The 20,247-nt window shown below is 41.4% G+C and overlaps 1 long non-coding RNA gene across 1 annotated transcript; it reads left to right on the top strand.

Moving 5' to 3' along the window:
• The first annotated feature begins 571 nt into the window (after positions 1-571).
• On the top strand, positions 572-2,702 carry LOC117951821. Its single transcript, XR_004658255.1, has 3 exons — positions 572-645; positions 1,202-1,203; positions 2,692-2,702. It is a non-coding gene; the product is annotated as an uncharacterized LOC117951821 (long non-coding RNA).
• Positions 2,703-20,247: the final 17,545 nt, after the last annotated feature.

Genomic DNA, 20,247 nt, shown 5'->3' on the forward strand with positions numbered 1-20,247 from the left:
AGCATGTGTGTTTCAGGAGCATGGGTTTTAACTCACTCTGACTGCGAGCCGAGGCCCCTGGCAGGGGGAGCTTTGGGTCTGGCAGGTCTCAGCAGCTCTGCAGCTCAGCTCAGCTCTGCTGGTGGTTGCGGGCTCGACTCCATGTGACACTAAAGAGGTATTTAAGAGAACTCCTTAACGGGAGGCCTCCGGCGTGAAAATGGGACAATGTCATGTCTTGTTGTTGACAGCCACGTTGGCTCCACAATAGGTTCTGAGCCACCGAGCTGAAAAGAAGTTTGGACATTTATGCCAGTTGATTTGTACAGTGTTTGCCATTTTATCCATGATGAATGGTAGTAAGAGCACTGTTACAGCTGCTGCCAGCCTGCCAGGTCTGCCTTAGAGCAGTGGTTCTCAACCTGGGGGTCGGGACCCCCAAGTGATAGTGAGATATTTCTGGGGGACGACAGATGGTTGGGGAGAAAAAAATGTAAATACTATTCTAGACTGGGGAATGGTTTTTACATTACTGTGTGCATTGGGTACATTTTATGTGTTATATTCAGAGCTTAATTTGTAAATCAGGGAGAGAAAAAGTCCCAAACATATAAAAAATCCACAAAGCCTGATGCACATTGGACAAGGCTAGGTGCAAGCTGCTAAGTATTATTTGTTTACATGTTTTAATTAGCGCATTCACAAAAAAAACACTCAACATCAGCAGAGGGAGGCGAGTAGAAACAGCTGATTACACCGTTTTGTAACTCTCGAGGGGGATGGGGGGCGGGGGGGGGTACTGATACCAACCTTATTATTCTGGGGGGTTGCCACTTGAAAAAGATGAGAACCACTGACTTGGCCAGGAGTTGGATGAAACAAATCTACAACAACAGGGACCAGTGAGTGTACAGTACGTAGCACCTTTAAAATAAAACTGACCTCAATATTTAAGCCAATTAAGCATCATTTCCAAATATAAAGAATTTCTTAAAAATACAGCTCATTACCCGACTTCCCACATTTGTTTGGTCTTGACTTGTTTACCAGATAATAGCACTACATCAACAGTGGTCTTTTTTCTTAAATGGTATGATACAGAATTTACAGTCCATTTTGGCGGATCCATTTTAATCTGAAGACGCTGCCTGTGAAACACAACAAAGGCAGACGCCAAAGTTGCTGCCTCTCTGGATGTCAAGCACAGCATATGGAGAGAAAGAAGTAGTGAATTAAAATTTGGATATGTACTGTAAAAGGGGGTGAAGAGTTAAAAAGTGCATCGAAAAGACCAAAAGCCGGTAGTGGGATGAGATGAAGAAGAAATGGGATGCAGAGGAGGGGAGTGTAGCGCAACATCGAGTGAGAGAAGTTATGGCTCTGACTCCTATGGCCAGATTTTAAATATGGTCTTTGACAACCTGATCTGACCATGCTGCTGTGTGGTCTTCTTTTTAAAAAAACAACAACATTGCTCCTATTACCACATGCATGTGCTCATCAAACACGGATTACACCCCAGTTTCACAGAGAGGGGGCTACAACATTAGAACGTGTGGGTTCATGTAATTCTATTATACAGTATAGCTGCATAATAGTTTCTTATTCAAGTGTTATGAATAAAAACATGTTTACATACAGGCAAAAAAAAAAATTCTGTGATTCAAAGAAGTAGGCCGAAAATGTCTCAATGTACCAGTAAGAGAACACTGGGTGCAAGCTGAAGTCTTTGGCAGAGGTTGTTGGCATTCGTCTTTTGCTTTTGGTGGTTTGCTGGTTTGCTGGCAACGCAGACGCCTGTTTGGTTATGTTACAGCTAAGCAAGAGATACAACTAAGCCAATTCGTTTAGAAGAAGAAATCCAGATTGTGGGTGTTTGGCAGGGTTAATGGGATTATTATTTTTTATAGCCAGTATTAATAAAATCATATCAAAGAGACACCATATCACAATAGTTTGTTGTAAAGCTGCAATTATTATTATTCATCAACCTAAAAGGAGGATGTCTTTGCATTGGGGATTTATTCTAGTCTTATTAGCATTGCAAAGTGTTGGTGTAAGGTTCTTCATTATATATCTTGCCTGCTTGTATAAACATGAGCATATAAAACACACACACAAGCGCCTCCCGCACTATGTTAAGATCGTTGGGAGTTAGGTAACAGATGCTGAGAATGCTTGGACCTAAATTAAGCCCGCTGCTTCATCAAAAACATCCTGCCTTCCTGCCTGGGTCAAGATTGCGTTGACTTCTTATGGGAAGCGCAGGTAAACTATTGAAAACAACACGGTTTGCTACAGCTTCTTCTTGCCTTTATTTTCACATACTGGTGAATACATATATTACCTAGCACTGTTAATCATTCAAAATAATGGTCAATTTTAAACAATTCTTGTTATATTCTAGTTAATTTCAACATGCACCACATGGGCAAATTCCTCAAACAAAAGGTAGTGTATGGATCCTATACTGTAAATGATTACTTAAGGCTATTCATGTATCAACACATGTACAGTATATGCTGCATGCACGTTTCAGATGTAAAAAAAGGAGAAAGTGCATGTTCCCAAGTTCATATAATTATGTTAAACCAATTGCATGAATCTTTCAATGACACCTTTAATGTTTAGTTTGAACAAAAAAAGTGTTTTATCCAGCTAGCACAAGTTTGTGTTAAATTACACTACATCAACATGGTGTAATTAAACCAGCTAAAACATTAGAAGAACTTCCTGCTGGTTAACGAATGAAGGCTTTGATTCTCACAATAAGTCCTCTTTTGACACACAAGAACAATTTAACAGTGAGTTATAAGCATGACCTTTTACTTTAAATGCAGCATTGTTCTATGGTGTTGCTACTTTTAAAAGGCACAGGTTTGAGTACTTCTTTCCATACTCTCACTGGAAAAGAGAACTTATTTACCTGCATGTACACATAATCACAGTATGACCCATATGCAGTAACAAGAGAGTAAAAGAAATTGGGTGGGAGCAGGGAAGGTGAAGGAGGCCAAAAAGGGAGGAGGAAGAGAGCTTTGCACCACTCTGCTCTAGCTCCATTTCCACTGGTGACCCCACGGCTGTAAATCTCAAAAGTAGAAGACCATTCCTTACACTTTTTTTTCTCCCTTTTACTGTCCGGCACTACACATATCACTGACAAGTAGAGTGAGTGTTTAATATGAACTCATGATATCCTTTTGGCAAGTCAAAGATGTTAATCTGTGTTTGACAAGTGAGTTCAGAAGGTTAAATATCGATGCCTGGTTTCAGATTTCTGTCTTTTTTTTTATATATAGGAAGTATGAAATTAAACCGCTGATTATTATTTACACAACAACAAATGTCACCGTTTGTGTCTTTGCGTTAACAGACCGCGTAATTAAGCCACCACTTTGACAATCAGATCAGTTAGCAGAGCTACATTGCTAAAACAAGAATTTAGCCGTTTTTAATCGTGCTTATTAAGCATGCATGTCTTCTTCTTCACACCCAGTACAAAGCTTCCTGTGTGACACTTCCCAGTCAGAAAAAAAAAATTAAAGAAGAAGTGAGAATAGAGAAGCGTCTCGCTAATACGGTCAACTTCCAGGAAAGCTAAACTTTGACTGCTTAATTATCTTGATGCCTGCCACACAACACATCCCTCTATGCCTGAGCCAGGCGGATCCTACAAAGAAAAAGACAGTCAACAAGGTGGTTACCAGCTTAACAGGGTACAATTTGGTTGAGGCCTGCAAAAGTTTTTTATACAGCCCCCGCCTACTTTGACCACCAAGCGTGGATTTGTATCTGCAGCATTGTTACAGGGCCTTGTCAAAGTCCTCATAATGTAACGTAGTCAGAATAAAATACTGTTGGCTTCTACATTTGCAGACAACATATGAATGTGATATGTGCCTGATGAATGGCTGCAACATGAGCTAGGACTGAGAAGGAAAACTGCTCTAAAAGTGGCCAACATTTCTAAAACTTAAATGAGTTGCCGTTTTTTGTCGAAAAATTGTTTTGGTGCTTGTTGCTCTACCTGTCTAAATGAACTATATCAGTGCAGTCCCGCGACATTGCTGGAGTTACAGGCCCATCTCTGTTGGGTTGGTATTATTGGATTGAGTTTCATTATGTTTTATTGAGCCACAGATCCATGTCCAACAATTCATTATTCATTCTAACAGTGACTACGATAACGTGCACATAATGTTCCGTTTTTTGCCCCTATTCCTAAAAAGAAAAGCTGTTTACATGGCTAATGAAAGTAAATAGTCAACTAATAGTCCTGTTAATTCATAGCCATGCAAAATACAATTCTTTCAAAGTTTACCAGCGGTGGGGGATTTGTTGGAACACGCGAGCACAGCGTCCTTCTTTCATTCCTTCAATCAGCTTCTTGAAATGGTTGTCGTAGCAATGTGTGCACATATCCAAAAACTTGTTGATATCCAAGTCTGTGATGATGTTTAAAAGTAGCTGTGTTTCTCCTTTTTATTGGGTCTGCAGCCTCGCACGTTTTTGGCACAAAGCTGACCATAAGCCATCAACAGGCAAAAGGGCTGTAAACTGCAGTAAAAACCCCAACTGAGATACATAGTCATTATCTGCTGTATACATATCCAAAGAACGCTTTTAAAATACAAATAATACCGGAATATATTACACATCTTAATTTGGCAAATGTTATATCCTACCGGAATTCGTTGTTTACATCTTTTACGTATCAAATTTGGAATATTGTCATATTCAGGAAAATTGTGGAATATTGGTGTGCATGTGAACGGACTCAGTGGAAACACTGGCAATGTGAACATGTATGCTCTTCATGTAAATTATTCTATTTTGCTAGCAAAGAACATTCCCAAGGCTACATCGCAAATCTTTCTTGCTGACCGCTGCGAATTGAACACTGCCAGGCCGACCAGCAGGCCACTGAAAATAACGAATGGAAAAATTATATACATTTTTGAAATAAATCATCAAATTGCTTATTCTTCTTAGCACCCCCAATATCTTGCAGAAATTATTTTGATGTGTAGCATATATCCTGGAGGGAAAAAAAAGGTACTTTGCAATATGTTTAGATAATTTGTTAAAATGATAAATAGGTTTAATTGTGAGCAGGTAATATAAAAGGTCTTCAGATGTTTCAGCTGGTGCCTCAAATGTCATCCCAATGATAGCCCAGTAAAAACCTAACTGAGCTTTGGGTGCGACAATAAGTTATATAAGTCAACTGACGCAGTATGCAACGACTCACAGCATCTAAAAAAACACACTTGTGTGCCCGAATTTTGTTTGGTCTTATCTTACATATTTCATGATAGTAAATATGTATAAAATAATATAAAACTAAATTTAAATGTAATCATCCCATAACATCCATGCATGCCAATTGCAACTCCCAACAAGCTGCATTAATCAAGTAGTTAACTTCAAGTATAAGGTTACAGCCCATTCTACTACAATGGCCTAACAGTTAACAGTCCCTACAGGATTTCCAATTTTTTTTTTAGATTCTCACGGCCCAAAATGCCTGATGTTGTGGGAGCTTTTGTAAAGAATTGCAATAAAAGTTGCCATGTTTTTTGTACAATTGTTGCAATGAAGTTGCAGGAAACAGGGAAAGTCATAGTTGTATAGTTTTTTTTAAATAAAAAGTTGATCTGTTAGTTAATTTCCTATACTGGCCTTGGCTGGGACACATTCATACGGTTTGGTAAAGGACTGCATTGCTGGAGAAACAGAAAAGCTACCTCGAGCCACGTTTTTCTCAGATTCAGCAGTTGGCAGTCGAGAATGACAACAAGCTAACTGCTATCCGTGCTCAGCTAGCATCTCTGACTGCAAGCCTTGTCTCTATCAGAGCGGATGTGAATAAACACTGTGGAAAGCAACATGCTTTTCAAGAGCTGGAGGTGAAGCTAGCAGACATGGCAGACACCGGAGATGCAACATCCTCATCGTCGGGCTGAAAGAGGGGCTAGAAGGTGCTGAGGACTTTGTGAACTGGGCTGCCCCCTGTCCTCCTGCTGCTGCGGCGGGGATAGCCGACGCTTCGGATTCTATCACGGAGAGCGCTGTGGAGGAGGATCAGGACTGAAACAACTGCTTGATGGACATGGACCATCATCATTGTTCTCTTAATGCGTCCTGACTTTTGTCACACTGTTGTCTGATAGGATTACAGAGACTGTGTTTCTGAATGCTATGGCGACCTAGCTTAATATAGTTAGTCTACTCTCCGTAGGTTAGCTAGGCCACTGCTAGGCTAGAGGTCCCTTTCCAAGGTGTTATGTGCTTTGTGTTTCTTGTTTCTGTTGACGGAAAATGTGTTTATTATGATGTTAATTTAGTGTGAAACCAGTTGCTGTAGCAACCAGATATTTTTGGGCTAGTGCTTATTTTTTCTGTCCCGTATCCAATCTTGATCACAGATCACCTATTTTAGATGTTAGCCTCTCTGGCTATGTTTCCCCCCTTATCTCCCTTCTGTGTCAATGTCTTGTCTGTTGTTCTGTGTTTGACACGTTTTGTGTATTGAGGGACTTGACTTTGGATGCACTATTATTAGGATTTAGCGAAATGAAAGGCAGTAGCAATATCCACATGTACTTTCCTTTTAAACGCAGCTTTTTTGATAATGGGTGATCTTTAACTTTTAGTTTGGAATTTTGGTGGACTGAATGCTCCTCAAAAATGCGCCCACACTCTGGGTTTACTAAGAAATACAAATGTTGACATTGCATTATTACAGGAGACTCATTTACTGCAGGTGGACGCTTGCCGTTTAGCCAATAGATTCTATCACACAATTGCATCCTCATCAGCAAACTCAAAAACAAAAGGCGTGGCATTTGTTGTCAAACAGAATAAACCCCTTAAAGTGTTGTCCTCTTAGTCGGATGATACAGGCAGGATTGGAATCTCCACAACAGAATTTGGTGCCGGAAAAATTTGTGTTAGCTTACGCGCCTAATGTTTGTTGATGGCAATTTCTATAATACGCTCACCAATCCTATGCTGGAGTTAACAGACTGTGTTTTTTTTATTTGGTGCAGATTTCAATGCTGTGTGGGACCCACATATTGATCGGTCAAACACTTGTTATCTTTTTCTGACTTACAAAATGCATTTGGTTTGCCACGTTCCTCTTTTTTTTTTTTTACCTGCAATTAAGATCGGCACTCAAGGCCTATGGTGTCCCTTGGCAGAGGCCTTTGCCCATCACTACTATTCGGAAGTTATTAACTGTGCATCCTAAAAACTTTGGTATGGTCTCTAGACTTTATCAGTTCTTGGTGATATCTGGCCACCTTGGCCTTCCTATTTAGAGGATCCGGGCACGTGATCGCCTAGGCCCAGCTCTCGACAGGCATAATGTATGGTCTAACATTCCAGAAGTATCTTGCAATCCAGATCATCAGCCGATTCACTAAAATTTCATACATAGGACTAACATGTATCTCACCCACGTGAAAATGCATCACATGAAAATAATTAACAGCCCTGTATGCACTTTCTGCCCAATAAAAGCACAATGTACATGTCTTCACATGTTCTGGGAGTGCTCTGCTGTTGATCACTTCTGAAACAATATTGCATCCAAATTTTCCACCTTGATTAATGTTACAGTTTGATTATGAATGACCTGTCAGCCTTTCAGCTTTCAAAAGTTCAAAAACATGCTGTGTTTGCTGGACTTATAGCTGCTAAGAGGATGATTGCAACCCGTTGGAAGCAACCTCATGACTTATCTGTTCGTTCATGGATCCTTTCTTTTAAGGATGTTACGTACACGGAACCTTCAACGGGGGTGGGGCCCCGCGGAAGACTTTGGACACTTGGCAATGCTTTGCTGAGTCCTGAAGGCAATGCTGTAGCCTTTTCTTTTGTCTGTGTGTGTGATTGGTCCCTTGCACTGTGTCTGTCTGTCTGTCTTTTTCTGAATGTGTTATTTTGTCTTCCTCCCTCCCGTTTTTCCTCTCTGTGATTTTTTTTGGCCTTGGGACGCGTTCCTATTTCCCAGTGTGTTGTTTCGTGAATGTTATGTTTACATTTTTTCTGAATATAAAAATTAAAATTACACATAACACATTATATACAGAAATAACACATTCAATAAACAGAAACAGAATTCCTGCAGCGCACATAAACAGATGCACAATGTTAGCTCAAACATAAAATAGCACCCACATGAATTAGCCTACTGTTGCTAACGTGCATTCATATATCCTACATAACATCGTCAGCAGACATAACATCATCATTACTAATTGATGCACGCACACAGTAGTATCCCCAAAGGTAGTCCAATAAGGGGATAAAGAAAAGTGTGATAGCACTCCACATTAACACCTTTTTTCTCTTGCTCAAGACTGCTGTGTGCAAGCCGAGGCGCTGTGTCCAATCACCTTACCGCAGGCTGATACGTACTAGGCCAGGTAGAGCGAGTTACTGTACTGACAGGGAGAGAGAGAGAGAGACTGTATCACTACAAATATGTTACACGTGAGGGGGGGGGGGGGGGGGGTAGCTTCCACTTCAGGAGCAGCACAGTGCAAAGCTTGACGCAAGTGTCTTTGCTAGTTTAAGACCGAGGCAGCTGTCAATTTCCCATCCATTAGGATTTGACCGGGTGGGGACTAACAAAGTTGAGCCTAGTTTACCCTTCAAACTCCATCACCCTGTAACCCCCATCCTACGGAAATGGGGAGTGTTTATTCTATTATGTACATGTTCCTTTATAACAAGTTGATTTGTAAAACAAATGACTGTAGCTGTTGCTAAGGCTCTGCTGGAAGTATAAGGACTCTATGCTTGTTGCATTAATGCTAGCCTCCAAAGTATCTCTTTATTTGATGTTGCCTTTTATCCTCCTCTTGCTTCATAAAGCCAGGGGCTGTTTGAAAATTTAGCGCAGAGGGAGTTTAAAATGTCACCAGACGTGAGCAAACTGAGAGAATGAAAGACTGTGATGCAAGTGGTCAGAATCTGAACAGACAAAGCATTAATACAACTCACAGTGTTATAGTTCCACGTAAAGGCGTCAGTATGCTATAAACAAAGTTGAACAGTGTTAATCAGTGAGCTTGAGAGGTGTTTGTAGGTGGATTTAGTTACCTTTAGGCAGAGCCAGGCTAGCTTTTATCACTCTATATGCTAAGCTAACAACTGCTTGCAATAGCTTAATATTTACCATGTATAGACATGAGTGTTATGGATTTTCTCATCTAATACTTGGCAAGAAAGTGAATAAGCGCATCTTCTAAAATGTCATAAGAATAAACTGAGTGTACTACAGAAAAACATTTATAGGAAAGTAGTCAACGTCACAAGTCTTGAAATTACATTACAAGGTAAATTTGTCTAGACATGAGTCAAGAAAAAAATATCCAAGAATAACAAGAAAACAGGCATAAAGGATGAAAAATAAAGCACTGGAAACCCAAATAAGATAGTCATTAAAGTGTATCTGAATATTTGGGATGCATATCTAAAAGATATTCCTAAAACTGTTTGTTTGGGAGTCAGACGGGCACTGGCTACTGTTCATATGCCCAAGGAATGAGAATGAAGTTCTAAGAAGGCACATAACTGGGATTAAGGTCGCCTCGGGCTTGCCTATTACATTTTGGCCCCCATTGCTCTGATGCAAATATAAAACAGCTCTTCATTCAACACTTAACCAGACATACCCCACACACACAGACAATTTATTCATGTCCACATCAGTTAAAATGGTTACATTGAAAAGCAATGCTGATGCTGATATTTCACAGACCCAGCTGCTAATGTGCTCTGTAGATCAACAATACTCGCATACAAGACTATAGAGTAAGGGTATAGTCAAGGGTATAAAAACCCATGCGCACACACACACACACACACACACATACAATCTCACTTTCTTCTGAAACCCAACTATGGCTTGATCCGACTGTCCCGTGACTGACAATTCTGCCAACATGGAAGACCAAAAAAAGCAGTAATTGATGTTTTGCAAGCGGCTTGAAAAACTTCTATTGACAGCTTTCGATAGAAGCAAAAAACCTGTTCTGTAACGTAAGAAGGTTTTGGGGAGGATGGGTTTCCCCTTTTTGTAATCTCCTCAGAGCCAAGCTTGACACCGAGCCCCTCTGGATGGAAGGATGTTGGCTTGAGCCAGACAACGGGACTTCAAGTGAGCCACAGCAAGGAGAAAAAAAAGATCAGAGCAACCCTTAGGCTCTGTCATGCTCCTGATTAGCTACAAATGTTTACTTCATCCCCTTGTTAGCTACAAATCTTACATAGAAGTTTGGGAAAAACAGCAGCTTACCTCCACTGCTGTCTCTGTTTAAAAGAAACACCACATTGAAATAGGCCAACCGCAGATCACCATTAGCCCCCTTAGCTTCCAAAACAATTGTGAAGGAGGTGGGTGCGGGGAAGTAAAGTGGCCACCTTTCCATTATGACAATTGAGGAGGTTGGACGGATAAGACACTCAAATTTGCCAGTGCAATCATTTTTTTGGCAAATGATCTTTCAGCCAAAACAAACATTTTCCTCACCCCTTACACACACGCGCACACACACACACACACACACCACTTGCTGACTCCACACAATGACATGACTGTATCTGCAGCACCAAACAGACATCTGCCAATCGCCCTGCGGAGCTCATTGTTACTCAATACCAGGGCACAACAAACACTGAGCCGAGTTCAGCCTCCAAAAAATGTTGCAATGCAAAGAGAAAGTGCCGAGGACGTCTGCCAACATGCATCGTTGACCCAAAATAGCCAGAAAACAACTTGAAACCGACGTGCCCCTGTGTGGTTAGCAAGGGATATAGAAGACACTTTTCAAAATATTGAGGTTGAATTCGAGCTCAGGCAGTGGAGCACCTCTCAACTATTTCTCCTCATACTATAGCAAATAGTTTCATACAATACAAACATCAACACTCGGCTTACATATTTGCAAACATAATCACAAAGACAAACAGTGGTAGATCAGTCCAGGCTGCTGACTGAACTGAACGCAGGCCAACGCAGAAAGGTATGACAGTTTGACATTCCATATGAAAAGCAAACAGTGAGTAAAGTAGAGGTTAAGAGGTAGAGAGATAATGTATCTGGCTGGGAGTGTTTGTGTGAGTGTGTACACAGTGCTGACCCCTGATTCCCCGACAGCCGATTACGGGCTCTTGTTTTTTTAAAAGCAGTTGACCTACACTCAGTACCGTGCCTGAACGCATCCTACGTAGACATAGATGGAGCACTGCAGCTGCTGCTCTGCTAACGTGATGCTTTCGCTAAGCAGGTTATACGATAAGTCTAACATTATGGGCATAACATTTTGTCATTTTATGTATATTGCTGAGAAATTAAATTTAAAATCCATAACTTTGTAAGCATCATTTTAACAAGTACCTGGATCATATTAAGACCAAATAACTGCCAGGTGTAACTGCTGCATAGCTAAATGAATGAACAAAAAGCCAACGTTAGCTTGCTAATATATTAGCCGTTAAATATATTAGCAAGCTAACGTTGGCTTTTTGTTCATTCATTTAGCTATGCAGCAGTTACACCTACGCAGTTATTTGCCGTATATATTTAGTTACAACTAATGTCTGCGTTATAAGTAGCTTATGTGGTGCGATCTGTTAGTGATTTATAAATGTCCACTTAAAGTTAGCAAACAACTAGCACAAACTTGGTCTAGTTATTTCAAAGACCTGGTGCAACCAGCCACACATCCAGAAAGGCAGTGAACAGCAACAACGGCCTCTCATTTATATGGCTGAAGAAGGTGTTACTAAGATGGGGAAATTACTACAGATTTATGATGGCTGATTACCCTCCTCTCTGTTTGCTCTAATCATTCCAAAGTCTGGCAGTCTCACAGGCTGATGGGCTTAAAAGCAAGTCAGGAGGGTTCATTCTCATTTTTAAAGAGGGCTGCTGGAGGGATTGACAGGGAAGGTCTGCTCCAGTTTTTCTAACGCTCTTGCTTTTGTCTGCAGTGTTTGCTCTGTATTTGAGTGGTTCTTCTCGTGTTGGACAACTGTCAGCCCACACCCTAATGGCAACCTCTGTGTGAGAGAGATCTGGGACTGTGCCGCCACTCGTAACGGAGCGTCTAAACTAGTCTTATGGGTGTGCTCCTTTCACCTGTTGAGTCATGCCATCAAGGTGTACCATCTTTTTCGCTGCATATGCAAATATGCAAAGTGTAAGGAAAAAAGGTTGTTGCCTACTAACCATCTTTGTGACAGGTGTATAACACACATAGGCCTACACATAAAGTATACCTGGGTGGATGTGTCACACAAACTTTCTGCTGACTCCTTCCCCCTCCACCATTGAGCTATGTCTTAACGCTTAATTCACCACTACTCACATTAAAGGACATCTGGAGGTTCAGCTGCCAAGTCTCCAACAGAAAAAGAGAAGCCATGTTGCATGTCACATTCACTCGTTTAAATATTCTCTGTTTTGTCGTCACTCAATCCAACTTTGTCATCTACAGGCTTGCTGTTGTGGCAAATCTATCACCATGAAGAGAGATTTACACAGCCGTTCAAGAGCGGTTTTGTAAGCCAAGCTACTGGACTTAAAATGTCACCCTCTCTTCCTCTACGTGTACTGTTGATACATATTCATAAATCCATTTTCAGTCCTTTTGAAACGTTTCTTTGATTACATATTTTGACAGTATTGCCTAATTCGGAGAAAGAGCAGATAGGCCTGCACCGACTTGCTGTAATTTTAAACCCAAATGTAAGCAGACAGGGACGGAGGTGAAAGTCCTCTTTAAATGCCTCAATATTAACACTCGATAATTCGATGGTTAACGTTATCTTTCTTGATTAAAACCAGGACCTGAGCCAGGCTGGCCTCCCACACTCTGGTGTTTCTATAGCTACTCGACTTGGCCTAAGATTTGACATATTCTACAACACCCAGAATCGGAAGGGCTGTTATAGCCTCTGCTTAAATTCAAATGGTTTTGTCAGATAATGATGCAGTATATTCAAAAAATACTTGTCAGTCACATGGAGGCTGCAAAAAGCCAGGTGACCGAGACAATTTGGAGAAAAGTTTTGTGACTCAGAAATACTGGAGTGGATTCAGCTTTGATAAAAAAAATCTATTGTCAGGGCACCTCATGATGTTCCCCTGAGGTGCCCAAATTGGAGGGGATCCGGTTCTTGATGAAAGAATAAAAGAAAACCTTCCCGGGCTGACCCTCATCTCCACCTTCACTCTGTTCTCAGTTGGTAAAAGCGAGGCTGATTGGTGTTGAGCTGGTGCCTAAGGGAGTGATGGCTATGTAGCCGCCATGGGGTAAGCACACTGTCAGTCCTGTGATAGCCGTATGAGATTCCACATGCTCTGATGAGTAATTCCCTCCCTCCCTACATTACCATGTGGTTCATGGCCCTGAGTCATTGTCCACACTTTCCCTCTCCCCTCGTCTGTCTGTCTCTCTCTTTCCCTCGATGTGAGGATTCTTCCTTCCTTTGGCAACAGCCGTCCCACTAGGAAACTCAACAGAATAGCCTCCCACCGATGACTCACTGACCAACATCGGGAGCTCCACTTCACAACACCCGCTCTCCAGCCAGGACAGCTCACCTCACCACACCCTCCACAGCCTTCTTATTTCAATGTCTCTTTCTTTCTCTCTCTATTGCTGACAGTCTTTTTCTGTGTCTGCCTGGTTGCCATTTTCTATATCACTCCGTACAGCTGCTGTCATGTCAAGATGTCTCATTATTTATCTGTCTTTATGCACCCATCTGCCTGCCTGCATCTCTACCAGCCTGTACTGTGTATCTATACTCTGACTTTGTGTTGGTCTGCCTTTGCGGCTTGCCAGCCTGTCTTATTTACCAGTCTACCTGCCTTTCTGTCTCTATCTTTCAGTCTGTCTCTTGGCACTTGATTGCAAAGTGAAAATACTGAAGGACAAGGAGCGTTGACTCCCCAGTCCGCATGTTAAACTATGAAGTCAGTAAAACAATGACAGCGTAACTCATAAGTCTGCCAAAAGGGAAACATTGGTGTTGTTAGTATATTGTTCATTGAGCCTGTGCCGTTCCCAGATAGAGTTGTAAACGTTTCTAACTTTGTGCTAATCTGCATCAGCAAATGGGTTGTGAAACCTGTGATGAAGGTTACTGTTGTTACTGTTCAATTTCAACAGCTCCCGTGAGACTGCATCATCCCACTCTTGTGTTCTGCAATTCAAAAAGCGCTGTGACATCTTCGGTTGGTTTAACTAAGGTTAATCTATCAACGTAACCTATGCCACCAATACATAAAGTACACATCATACAGTCTTGTGCCCTGGCCCTGCAGTGCGACAGGTTGTTGTTGGGAATCCCCACTGTTTGCAGATCCTCTACATGTTGCATCAGGAGATTTGTTGACCATTGCAAGAGCAATAAGGATTTTTAGGGGCATTATGACTGGGTTGATAAAACACAGCTGCCCCTAAAAGTCCCTCACTTTTCTTGCTGCCTTTTCTCTCCCTCCCTCCCTCCCTAGCTTAATCTTTCTATGTCTCATTCCAGACTTTTGAGATCAAACTACAACACTTGCTGGCTCCTTGAGTGCGATTTGATGCATAACTTTGGTATCTGTTCAATCGTGACTGAAGAAACGCAACAACCTGGAGTAACCACACACGTCTGAAGTTTGAACCTTTTAAAGGGCTGGGTCAAGCAAGCAAGCATGCCTTCCAGTATTTATGAATTGTATATTTTAATGGCAGAGTTTTATTGGGATTTGCAGTGACGTTTTTAAAGGGGGTTGAATGAGTTCAGGGCAATATTTCCGAGAAGGGGTCTGTGTGTTCATTAGAAGTTCAGCTTTCACAGAAAAGGTAAACACAATCGAAGCTTTTACTTTAGCAGAGTTGTCTATATGATGCTAACAATAACATCCATATGTGTGGTGAATTTGAGAACTAAGTGAACCCGGTGACCCCGAGCACAAAACAACCTGCAGGAAAAGTCTATTTAAAACGCGTCTACTACCCTGCTAACAAATGGTGTGAGGAGAGAATATGAGACAGCCGGGGTGGAAAATAAAAAGATGTAAGCAACACTGCAGCAAGTGGCAAGATGAGTCCGATTGGGCCTTTTAAACAATGTGAAATGCCATTCAGAGAGTCTTGGCAGGCAGTAGCAGCCAGCACTGTTTAATATCACAACTTTAATCAACACACTTGGTGACTATCCCAGAGCTCCCCGTAGCCATGCTGCTTATTCAAACCAGGCTCATTCCACCAAGCCTCCCTTACTAGGCTCTCATACTCGCGCTGGCTCGTACTTTCCTGCAGCATATATGGAGAGCTTTTAGCATGAGTGGTTTTATCTGCTTTCTGTGATGTGTCATACACTTTAGTGGGCTACGTTCGGAGGGAACCAGCGAGGACAGTTGAGCTCATCTTGTCCGATCTGAGGTGCAAACATTTATCTTTTATCGATATATTTGCTTTTAAGTATATTTTATGACCCGATAACAAAGATGTTAAGAGTGCTTCAAGGATTCTCTACACGTAACATTAATTAGCAGTAGGATATCACCTACAATCACATTGTATTTAATTAGAATTTAAGGCGTTTAAGTGTCAACTTTCCTTGCAACTCCTTACAGACGTAACAAGAAATAGCAGGCTGTTGAGACAAATGACCTGCCACTGATCTGTAATGCATGGCCTACAAATAACTTATGATCAAGCATGAACTATTCAGTAAATACAACTGACGGAAAGATTAATGTAACCACTTCCCACTTGCTGCAATGCCAAGGGAGTCTGTTTCACCTTCGGGACTGTTTTAGGAGTGTTCTAATAATCTCGAAGTTCTCATGTTTTTAAAATAAAAATCCCATGCTTCAGCGAATGTCTTACCTATGTGTCACTTGCAGCATGGAGATGCCACCCTGGCCCTTCGCTCTTTTAATTACATAGAGCATCTAGTGTCACGATGCTATATTCATTAGTGAGGTATGTACGGCATGCTAGGGTCAGGACAGATATAGAAACAGGCCTCCAAAACAACTTCTTCCCCACTTTACACATTTGTTCAACATAATAGAGAATCGCACTTTGGGATTTTTGTTTGTTTTTATTAATAGCGGTATATTATCATATATTTTGAGCTGAGGGTTTCACAGAAATTGTTCAATTTTGGATTATAGGACTCATCTAAATTGAAGGAGGGTATGAATCCCTTGCTTGTGAACGCAATCAATGTTAAGGTTTTATCAATAGTGTATTTTGAAGATATATTTATTCAACAAATTAACTGATTTTCCATGTCAATTTAGCTTTTCTCCTTTTTATGATCTATTTGTAATTAGGCAAAAAAAAAGCTGAGAAATGCAGGGATCCTTATTTTCAAGAGAGATGGCATGTTAAAGTTCATCATTGTAAGCATGAGACAGAATCACCCTCTGCTCTGGGTTTCTGTGACTCTTGAGAAGCATGCTTCTCTTTCACAAGGCAGTGACGTTCAAGTTTGACTAATGAAAGGTTTTAGGTGTTTTTATTACACAATGACATTTACTGTTTGACCCTCTGAGCTAGTATTTTTTACATACCTGTACATTTCCTTTGGTTAAATACCTGCAGCTGTTTACTAATGAGGTCCTCTTTGGTGCATTAATTCTTTGTGTAATTTACTGTCAGAAGTGGAGCTCATACATTTGAAAAAGGTGTTATATTTGTATAATATTAGGCCTACCTGCAGTCTACATGGGTCTTATGGTAACCTATTTATTAGTGACCTTATGATTACTTTTATTGTAGATACATTGTGTTTTATCTCGATAATATCGCCAAAATATTCACCCCAGAAAATTATTATAGATCACATATTGTCCGCGGTACTAAATGGCTTGTTTGAGCTTATCGAGTGAGACTTTATCCCCTGATGTATCACTGCGCTTCTTAAAAAGGTCTATTTATATTCTCCGTAAGACTTCCCATCTGTTCCCTATTTAATTTCTTCAAAGGAGTAATATGAGGCAGAAATGTACTTTCAATAACTTGGTGGTCACATGAGCCAGAAACTGGGACTTTGTAGGCCAGTTGAACAAATTGAGGACTCACCTTGCCCGCAAAGACCCAGCCTCTGACACACACAGTCATCACTAGTCCCATCGCCGGGGACTCATTGTGGGTGAAACTACAAAGGTTTACCCATGGGTCCTGGAAACGTATTTTATACCACAAGATTTGACTTTCAGACGAGGTAATGAAGGAATGCTACTGGGTTTAACCTGTGGCCACGCCGATACATACCCGCTGATCTGCTGTCTGTCAGTGTCTGCAGAAGTAGGTGATGCTGCCCGGTCGTTACCTGCGTGCCGCGCAGGTGTCCGCATCCCGCAGACATATGGGGACATCGCGTAAAAAAAAAGCCCCGACTGTCTGGTTGGTTGTCTGGCTGTTTGGAGGAGATCGCGTCTGCAAGCGAAGTTGAACTTCACCGTCTATCCTCCGCCACCACCACCGCCCCAGTAATATCTGATCACTTGGTGTTGCACGCATCATAAATTGAGCAAGATTATCCTTTTGGGGGTGGGGGAACACATTTTCTTTTGGAAGAAGTCGGACAGTCCCCCCCGGCCTATCTTTTCCTCTATTTCCAAGGGGTGAAAACATGCAGACGCAACAGTGTCGCGCATTGTGCCAGTCTACCCCCTCCCGCCCTCCCTCCCTTAAAAAAAAAACGCATTTGCGTTTCCCACCGAGAGATTCCCGGTGCGCACCCAGCACCCAGCCAGTCATCCCATATCCATTCTGGAAGGAGACAGCCGGGGAGAGAGAACGGAGCCTGCTGTTGCTACTGCCATGCTGCAGCCTCGATATTATGAGCAGGATATTCCTAAACAGCTGGAAGGAGCTGATATATGGTGCTGCGCCCTCGTGGTGGGCCCTCCCCAAAATGGACCGGTGCTAAGTGGAAACCTGGTTATTTTCAGCGCGTCACTGGCCCGTCTCCAATTATAGGTTTCCGTTGGGGGCGCAGCAATGTAGCCCCGTATTTCCAATTATTCTGTAAGAGGACTTTAGAACAGACAAAAGCACTACAGTGGGTTAATGTCCAAGCATGTGTTTGCCTGTAACTGCACACATTCCTGCGGTGTGTTGGTTCCCCCGTCCGCGCTCAGCTGTGGCTCCGGCCACTCCGGGGCGGCTCGTTTGCGCCATTCTCCTTTATCGATCCTGTTCAGGAGGCTATACACATCCCAGGTTCATCACACCTCTCGTTTCCTCCCTGACCAGCAACATGTTAGTGGGCTGCGACCCCTGTTGGCAGCGACGCGCCACGAGACTTCATTACATGCACGTCTCAAACACAACATTCACAGTTTCACTGGATCACGGAGTGTGATCACGTGCAGTTTTGTACAGAGGGTAAAAACAGCGTGACGTGATGGATCATGTTGGATGCATTTAAGCAGTGGCTCCCTTCCAAATCTTAGGTCAGCAAGATTTCCTTTCTATATTGTTATCTTGTTGTTTAAAGTCCGTAAACAGAGGCATCATGACCACACATCAGGGAGGTTAATAAACCCAACACACCTCCTTCAGGTGCAACCAGTCACACCGATCAGAGGCCTTCCTCCCTTTGTTCCTCCTTTTCCACCTCCACCAAGATGTGTGAGTCCTGTGAGTGTATTTCCTTCAAACTTGAATTGAAACCTGCCATCTGTGAATAAAGCTGCTCAGCTTTAAACGCTAACCTGCTGGCTGCTTGTCATTCCTTGCTGAAACCAATTAAGTCAACTCCAGTGATGCCCTTATTTTATTTTATGTGCTCAATGACTTTAGTCTTCTACTCAATATTCTATCATATTCTTTATGCCCTTTTGCATTTACTCTATTCTTTCCATTTTACATTGCAGTATACTTTGTTTTAATCTCTTCTTTCTGCTATTTAGATTTTTTCCTATATATTTTTCATTATCTATACGGTGATATTACGTTCTATTTTACTGTGATATTTTGTTTTATTTATATTTTCAGTTGTGATATTTTCCATTCTATGCTAATGTATTGTGATATTTTGTTTTCTGTTGTATTTTTCATTAAATTATTTCAATAATATATTGCGTTCTTTTGAAATATTTAACTTAGCCTCTTTTTTAGGATATTTTGTTGTAATATTCTGCTTTATTTTCTAATCTGTTATAAAGTGATATTGCGTCAGCGCGTTCTATTCAAATCGAGTGATATCTTTTTTTCTATTTTATTGTGATATTATTGTATTCTATTAAACTCTGTTCTATTCTTGAGGTCCTGCTCCACTTTAAGTGCCCGTGGTGACGCTCTCTCATGGCTTCAGTCAGCTGCTTCATGTTGACAAGTTGCCCACTATAATTCCAGAAACTGGGCAATATTCTTATCAAAATAAAATAAATAATCTGATGCTTTGCACTGAATGTCTCATTTATTTATCTTAGCCGCAACTGTTAGTTTTTTACGTGGTGTATTTTTGTCGTCACAGTTATTCTTTCAAGCACATTTCTATTTGCGTATACTCATTTGCATTTTGTTACTGAACTATATCTTTTATATGAAATATTATTTTTACGGGTCGGACCGGAAGCGATGTTTGATTTAGGCTAGCTTAACGAAACATATTAATGCCCGGCTTTGGTACCTGATAGGAACAAGCTCGGCTTCTCCTAAACAACACATTTCATTACTCCACCAACAGCAGGATGGATGTGCCTCATCACATTAACATCTGACAGCTGTCGGTGAGTTTTTAAGTCGGTAGATGAAGGTCTTCGCCAAACAGCCAGTGCGTGTTGATCTACGTGTAGCCTACAACATCATTACCGTCTTGTTCCTTTTACTTCCACCAAACTCCTGTTTCCTGTTCCACTGCAGAATCTGAGTTTTCTTATCTCTCAAGACCTAATGTCAGCTTTGAAGCCAGGTCAGTACTGGACCAAGTTTATTGCTACTGTAATGACGTCAGCGTGTTGGAGGAGTCGGTTAGTCGACTGACTGAGCAGAGGGACAGAAATGTAAAGTCCCGTTGTGTAGGGTTAGGCAGAAGGACACCAACAGTTACGTTATTTTGCATCTGTTGCTAATGCCGGTTAAAAAAAAAAGCATCATACATTAATAAAGAAAAACATGCAACTTGCATTTAAAACATTGGCTCAAAAGTAGCCTACTGTCAGCCAAATGTGCTGAGGGATCATAAGTAAAAGCATCCAGAATAACATATATATATATATATATA

This window comes from Etheostoma cragini, chromosome 2 (assembly GCF_013103735.1).
Source record: "Etheostoma cragini isolate CJK2018 chromosome 2, CSU_Ecrag_1.0, whole genome shotgun sequence".
NCBI classification, from domain to species: domain Eukaryota; kingdom Metazoa; phylum Chordata; class Actinopteri; order Perciformes; family Percidae; genus Etheostoma; species Etheostoma cragini.